Source organism: Hibiscus syriacus, unplaced genomic scaffold, assembly GCF_006381635.1.
Source record: "Hibiscus syriacus cultivar Baekdansim isolate YM2019G1 unplaced genomic scaffold, ASM638163v2 tig00111769_pilon, whole genome shotgun sequence".
NCBI classification, from domain to species: Eukaryota; Viridiplantae; Streptophyta; class Magnoliopsida; order Malvales; family Malvaceae; genus Hibiscus; species Hibiscus syriacus.
The window spans coordinates 5,304,363-5,313,099 of NW_024063172.1; positions in this window are offsets into that span (position 1 = coordinate 5,304,363).

Consider the following 8,737-nt stretch of genomic DNA (forward strand, 5'->3'; position numbering starts at 1 on the left):
TATATTATGTATTTAAAAGTTAAAAAAAATTATTTAGGTGTACATACATTGACAAATTATATAAATGCAATAACATTAAATTATTAGAAATAAAAACATTCATTTAAAAAATTTAATTACATAAGAGTTAACGGTTATATGATGATAACAGAGCTGAACATTTTTTTCTATTGTGCCCGATGTTTCTACAATGCCCACATCGTTTTTGTTCTGTTGACTTCTCCCGAATATCCATATCACAATGTATTCTAGTAGATTTTGGACGACCTGAGTCCCTCAATAGCAATGGATCTGGTACAATTGTAAGCCAAGTTTGAATCTCATTTGGGTCTCTTTCGTTTCCTATGGGCGGAAACTCAAATTCATATACCTTGAAAACTTGTGAAAGTTGGTATACGGAAACTCAAATTCTGAAATTTAATTATTTAAATAACATTAAATATAACTGGATCACCGATGTCGTCTTCTCGAATGAGTTCCACATGGCGGTGGTTGCCTATTTCGTGGAGGATTTCTTCGTGGAACTTGTTCTTCAGTCTCCTCATCTTCACTATCATCATCAGCAGCATTTCTTCATTTGGTGTAGATGACGCTGAAGGGGCTGAAGGGCCTGTATAAATAACGACCCTGGAGGAGTGCTAGTAACAATCCACCGCTCCCCGGGAACTGTGGAAACTGTGGAAACATTGGCATCGATGTATGTGATCCAGATGAAGATTGAGGTGTCTGCGGAGAAGCACCACCAGCCAAATAAGATGCATGAAGCATATGCTGGATCATTAAACATAGTCGTATATGCACCTCCATATGGTATAAAACCCTGCGGGCTAGGCATGTAACCTGGCGGGCTAGGCATGTAACCTGGCGGGCTAGGAATGTAACCTGCGGCTCGGAATGTAACCCTGCGGAGATGGCATATAAACTGGTGGGCTTGGCATATGAAGTGGAGGGGGGCATGTCCCCTGCGGCATCGACGAATAAGGATGTTGTGGTGGGACTGATGCAGAACCGGTAGCACCTTCTCTCCGTCCACGCATCGGGGGACGATGATATTGAGACGGTTGACGTCTTTCTCGGCGCCTAGGAATGTTAACCCCTCGTGCTTCCACCGAAAGTAGAAACGCTTCCCATTTTCATTAAACCAGTCCATTTAGTTATCCGTAACCATATGACCAGTTTCAGCGTATATTGTCGAGGGGCCAACAGTGTATATCGGTTCTCCCAAAGCGCAATCCAATCTCTGTGTCTCACCACCCAGTTAACATCTTCTTTCCCCGTCTATCTATGTTATGCACGTCGTCTAAATTTCTAGGAGCTCCAGGAATATATGCGTACAACCATACTGACGGAGCACGCGATCAACTGGATGCCACTCAATAATAGCATAAATATAAGAGGTATAACCGATATCCATACCTCTAATGACCCACTAAGGTGGGGTGGGATGCAAGCTTTCACTTCATCGCTCGCATAAAGTATCCACTGAAACTGAAATATAAATATACAATTCAAATAAATAAAATATTCTAATTATATCTAATATTTTAAATTAAAATATTAATAATTAAACAAATTTAAAAACATACATAAGACCCAGCTTTCGTATCAATAAGTAAACGAATTTCCTCTAACCCAGTAGGTATACTTTTATGGTCCTTTCTTTCATCGACCACCTATGAAATATAATATAACTAAATATCACCCTATTTAATTGAAAATATTTAAATCAAAATTTAGTTCGAAAATTACCTCAACAATAAGGGGAATACGTATGGTTCATTCACGATCGGGCATAAGAAAGGCATGCGGAACCACGCCCATGATTGTAGAAGCAGAAGACATCCACCGATAGCAGTTTTCTTATAATTCGTCGCCCGACACATTTCTCTAAAGAGAAATGCAAAAACTGCAGCACCCCAACTATATCTTCCAGCTTCATCAAAATCGATCAGATGCCGCAACCACATACAATGCACCTGGTTGCGAGATTTGTCGGGCATCAATATTCCTCCAATTATTCGTAGAATATATGCCCGAGCACATGCCTTTGCTTGATCCTCTGAAGCGTTTTCATTTAAAACCTCAAAATTAGCTTTCAACCAAGATAAAGCTATTCTACCTCCATTAAACTCTGGCGGAGCAGCTCCAAGATAATCAATGCACATTGATTGCCAATCACCATCCGCCATACCACACATCATATTTCCGTCGACGGGAAGCCCCAGATGCATAGAGACATCCTCCAATGTAATTGTTGCCTCTCCACATGGAAGGTGAAAAGTGTGTGTCTCGGGCCTCCACCTCTCAATCAGTGCAGAAATTAGGACAGGTTCGAGTTTGCAACGCCTATAATTGTTGCAATATACCCGAACCCAGCAGAAGCCAAATATGGCAAAATACGTTCCGGTGTCGGTATACGTGGATTTTTAATAAAAGTTTCTAAAATACGATCAGCATCCTAATAATATATTATAAGAAGTAAAAATTAATATAAATTCATAATAACTTTAAAATAAAAATAAATTAAATATTAACATTAATTATAAAAAATTACCATATCGCTAAAATGTCTGGAGATATGATCAATATCCAATCGCAACAGCATTTCGTTTTCCATTATAACTGTAGACAAAACAATATAATTAGCAAAAAAAATTAATAATTCTAAATAAATAATAATATATAAATATTATTTAATAAAAAAATAATATTTACATAAATATATAATATAAAAAATAATAACTATTTAAAAAATACTAACATAAAATAAATTTCTTACCACTAATAACAAATTTAAAACTCAAATAGTTGGAGAATTTGAGTTATATAAGAGAAGAGAAGCTAATTTTGGTGTGAAGAATGAGTGAGGGTTGAGGGGGTTTATATAGAGGAGGAGGAGGGGTAGTTAGGAAAAACGGATGGGGGTATTTATGACATTTAATGGAAGACGCGTCCCCGGGGATGCGCCTTCCACACGTGTCTGCTGATATGGCAAAGGCGCGTCCCCGGGGACGCGCCTTTCACACGTGGCATCCAACTCAGCGAAAACACGGGTAAAGCGCGTCCCCGGGGATGCGCCTTTGCCAACTCAGCAGAAAGGGTGCTAGTTTTGAAAATATTAGTCAAACGGTGTTAGAAAAGTAAAATAAAAAACAAACGGTGTCAGTTATGTAATTTAACCATTATATAGACGAGGAACTTAGAGATTCCTTACTTCACTGCTAGGTATTCTTTCTCATTGCTATGGTAGTTCTGTTCGGCAGAGCTAAACGTTCCTGAAGCGTATCGACACAATTTCTCCACGTTTCCAGCTTCTCAACCATGCAATTGGCATCTTGCTTTTAGGACTGCGCTCCAGCTGTCGTAGCTTGCGTCAGTTTCTAAAATCTTTACATCATCTAGTGACGGATGATATAGCTTTAGTTGTAGTTTCTGGATCTTGTATTTGATGAAGTCTAAATACTTTACATCTTCATTGGTCCAAGCCCACCTGATGTCTCTCTTCAGTTTAGCCTGCAGAGGTTTTCTGAGTTGGGCTAAATCTGGAAGATATGCTTCACAATATGTGAGCAGGCCCACAAATCTTTGCAATTTAATACGATTGGGTTTGAAATAAATACATATAACATTTTTGGGTTTTATTTTGCATGGTGATTGGGTTCAAAACAAATATATATTTAAATATAATAATAATAATAATAGAAATAAAAAATGTGATTACAAGCTTATAATTTTCCCATCACCCCTAAATGAGCCAATTTTTTTCAATGCATTATCTAAATCCAAGAAAAATCCTATACCCTCTATACTTTTTCGTGACTCATAAACTATCATCTATATGGTTAAAAATTATGCATGTGATAATAAGAGAAGACATATATAAACAAAATACGAGTTTATGAAATAAAGATAGAGTATTTATTTTAGAATACAAGATAACTAAAGAAAACTTTGTTAACCCCTTAAAAAGATCATAAGGAAAATGGTTATGATTCTTCAAGGGAAATGAGTCTATGTTGGTTGGAAAATTTATGGTTGATATTCAACTTAATTTTATAAGTTTCATGAGGTTAAACCAGGGATTCAAAAAACGGTTGTGTAACGGTACAACGGCCGTTATATCACGGTATCGACGGCCCTCGTTGCCGATATCAACCGAAATCACGGTGTGAAACAAAATCACACCCATAACGGCTGCAATTTAACAGGTAACGGTCGATCGCGGTTATAACGGACCGTTTTTCCCGTTAATCCCCGTTACAACACCAAACATCACCAACAATACATTTACTTCAAAAAAAATAGCAATTCATATATAAAAGAATTATATACATGTGAAATTAGGTTTACACCGAGAGAGGGGAATCAAGTTGCGCACTTGCTCGCATCAGGAAAAAGGGATGAAGAAGAAGATTTGTTATGGGTTGAAGAAATTCCATATATGCCGGCAAAACAAGCAGAGGAGGATAGACGCCGATTACATAATCTTTATGGATAAGATGGAGGTTCAGAGCACTTCCAGTTCAACAAAAATTTAAAGCTTTCTTGTAAGTTTTTCAATGGCACATTTCGAAAGGAACAAGAAGATGAAACGACCGGATAAGTTTTAGTTTTCTATTTTATTTTGTTGACTAGTGTAGGGTTTCTTTAGATAAGATGTAATGGGTTACAGTTGGAGGTCTTTATTTGTTTTAGTTTAGTCTTTTCTAATAAAATCCTAAAATCCGACAGTTTTTTTAAAAGAAAAAAATATATAAAGTCTTAAAAATAATTAAATCCTAATAACTAAGGAAATTCGATTTTAATTTCATTAATTTTAAAATAGAAATATCTTAAAAGAAAATTAAACCAAAATAAATTAAGATCAAGATTTCATGACTTTTAGAACTGAAGATGCCTTAAAATATAATAAGTAAATTACGTGTTTAATACATAAACTATTAATTTTCTTGTATAATTAGCTACACTCAAATTACAACCGATGATATTTCTTATTTTGAGTACATGAAATTTAGTTTGTGTGACGATGGTGAAGTGATTTATGGTACTGAATCCGCCATAATTGTACCATTTCTAGGTCACGACTTCTGTGAGATATCCCATATTTCGTTATTCTAAATGAATGTTAGTCGCGTACAATTTTTTTATTATCATAATAGTAATCTTAAACCTAGATATTAATTCATCTCTTATCCTTTTTTCTTTATAATTTTTGTCAATTTTATTGATCAATTCATTTTTTTTTTGTAATTTTGTTTAACCGGTGGTGACACAGGTTTTAATATTGGTTGCCGCCCGTCGATTATCTTTTCTTTTAGTTATTTTAATAAGAATAATTATGCATTTGTGACATGTTCTCTGTCTTTATGACACATTTATATATGTATTTGTGACATGTTTTTCTTTGCCTTTTACGGTTTTTTGTCGTTGTTTACAGTTTTGTTTGTTACGAGTTAATATAATATTCTTAAGACATATAAATAATTATACAAATTGATTCTATGTATTTCATTAAAATGATGACACTCAACATCCCAAATGCATAAGTAATTCATTCTTTTGTAGTTTTAAGATTTCAATAAAAAATTATTTCTTTAGTAACATCCAATTGTTGCATTAAAAACTTTATGCAACCCTATTCTATGTTGAACTCAATATTTTCTATTTTTTATTTGTTATGAGTTAATATAATATTCTTAAGAAATTTATAAAAAAATAATTAATGATGGTAAAAATTGTGTTTATGTATTAATAAAAGTCTATAAGTGTTACAAAATAATCTAAAAATCATTAAAAGTGATTTTCTATAATTATAATTATAATTACTATATTTTATAATAAGTTGTACGAATTTTTAAAAAATCACGTCCGTGATACTCGTAGTGACTGCGATAGCATCCGTTACGTTTGCGACCGCGATAAACACAACGCGACCGCAACTGCAATTTGAATCCCTAGGTCAAACAAAACAATGACCCATGATATGCATTTTTACATGTCCCTATGGTAAACTATGTACATGCATAAGGTTAAGTCTTTGCTTTGAATGAGTGTATATCCTAGGATTTTTGGTGGTTTTGTTGAGATGATCTTGAAGAATTCACCGACATAAGAGGTTGAGTTTTCTATTCTTAATGAATTCATATCTCATGGCTTTTTGTTGGTCCTATTGAGATTAACTTGATGAATTTATTGACATGGGAAATTGAGTTTTTCTACTCTTAATGAATTCATATTTAGAAGTTGGATGAGTCTTTTGAGATGAACTTGATAAATTCACCGAATATAAATTTGAGAGGCCATAAGCTTACTAAAATACTCTTAATGATTTTATAGCCATGATTCGAGTAGTCTATATTGAGATAGACTTAATAAAATCGCCTAAGTAAGAGTGAAAATTTAGTCATCTTCTATAGAAGATATTGAATCATCTTTCTAGAGGGCTTACAACATAATGATTTGTATTGACTAAAATTATTAATCTATAACGAAATGTAGTTGGCCAACAGATTAACCACATGTTATGAATTTCCTCAAGATTCATTCATTTGTTATTTGTTAAGAGAAGAATTTTTCATTTTCATTACGGATTATTTATATATTCATTCACTAATATTTAAACAATTATTCCTTATGCCTTTCCCATGTTTTCCAAACTCATTTGCTACGAGGGAATCATCTTACATTGGTTGGGATAAGACCTGCGAGAGAGTATTTATAGTCTTCCTCGTTTACGATTTTAAGTAGTTGAGGTTAATGCACGAACTAACTTACCTCAGTAATTAAAAGAATCATTGTTATTTTTAGAGGTTAAGGGTTTAAGCATTAACGATTGCAAGGGTGCTTGAGTTGTTATTGTCAAATAGTTTAGAGTATTTAGGACATATACTACTTTATAATCACCTTTAACATATATTTATTATTTGATATTTTTTTATTTTTACTTAAAAGTTTCTAAACAATAAATATTTTCCATAATATTTTAGGTTTATCGTCTCAAATTATTACAAAAACATTAACTTTTTGTATGATCCATTTCTGTCAAATATAGATGAATTTAAAGTGTGCCTCGTCAATTTTATAATTTTTACTACAAATTTGGAAACTCACATTATTTGTTTCACTAAACTACCCCTGTTATTCTTATATATATTATGCTATTTTTTATTGGGTATACTACATGATTAATCACTTTCGTTTAAATTTTATACATTTTTTCTCACTGAATTTAGATAAACATAATATTTAATGTAATATCCCAAAAACAGAGTTAGTGGCTAAAATGTAAGTTTTTGAAACTTTGTGGCCAATTTTGAAAAATTTAAAAGTTTAGGGATTTATTTGGAATATTTTTGTGAAGGATTGTTTAACAAAGATTAAAAGAGGACGAGGCATGTTGGACTTTTGGTAATTAATGAATTTAAAATTTGTTAGTGGCGTATTATATACACGTGGAAGGAAAGGAAGATTTACAGAGAAATCTAGAATCCTTTCTTTATCTCTTCTTCCTCTTCTCTATGTGAGTGCTTGAGTAAGGTAAGAAAACTCTAAGTTTGTTATTTCTTGAATTTTTAAGTTGGTTTTGATTCTTGGGGTGTTAGGAAAGCTTAAGGAATTTTAAAGAGAAGTAAAAACTAAAAGATTTACAAGTTATGGGAGATTTAATATAAGGGGTTTTTAAGGGAATTGTTGAGAAAGAGTTTGTAAATGGAATTTGAAGTCATATTTGACTTGTCAAGGGTCTAATTAAGAAGTTAGAAGTATTATAATGGATTAAGAACATGTTCGAAAATATGGTGTGATTTTTAGATTCAAGTATTGAAGTGGGATTTTGGATGTTAAGGAATATTTAAGTGATATAAGTTAGTTTTGATAAGTATATTTTAGTTTAATGATTTGAAATGAGTTAAAATAGTGGAAGTTAAGTAAGTTTTGGCAAATTTTTGGGTTAAAAGGAATAAGTTCTGGGCAAGGGGTATCAGTACTAGATGAATGGTACATATACTTCCAAGCAAAAATAGGGGAGATATGGGTTTGATTATCGATATTGTTCTTCCAGTATTGATACCATAAGGTGAAATTGTACAAATCAGTAGTTTTGTATCAATACCAAAGGAAGGGTATCGATACCAATGGTATCGATACTAATGTATAAGTATTGGTACCATTTTGAGAGATGAAATTCCAAAATCGAGAAAGGGTATCGATACTGAAGTATTGTATCGATACCATAGTGTAGAAGTATCGATACTGGATCTTGGGTACCAATACTATTCAAAGTGAAATGGTGAATTAAGTGATTCGTTTAACTTAAGTTATTGGTGATTGATTTATAGTATTATGAATTCCGATATTTATTTAGATCGTATATTTGTGTAGATACTGAACGAAGGCAATATCCGGACGATTCAAAGTTGTAAGATCGATCTAGAGTGCTAAGTGTTTTGATTTAACTAAGTGAGGCTAAGGTGAGTGCATACTATTATAATATATGGTGATATGGGAAATAAGACTTGCGACGAGTCTATGTCCAATGTTAGATTGCATGCTTTTATGAATACAAGTATATTATTCATATGATTTCTATGTGTACATGAGTACATGCATATGTATATATGTTACATGCATTGTTATATATGAGCTATGTGTTATATGTTATACTACGTGTTACATGATCTATGTAGATATATGAGAAAATGATATAAGTTATGTGATTATGAGCTATGTGAATACATGT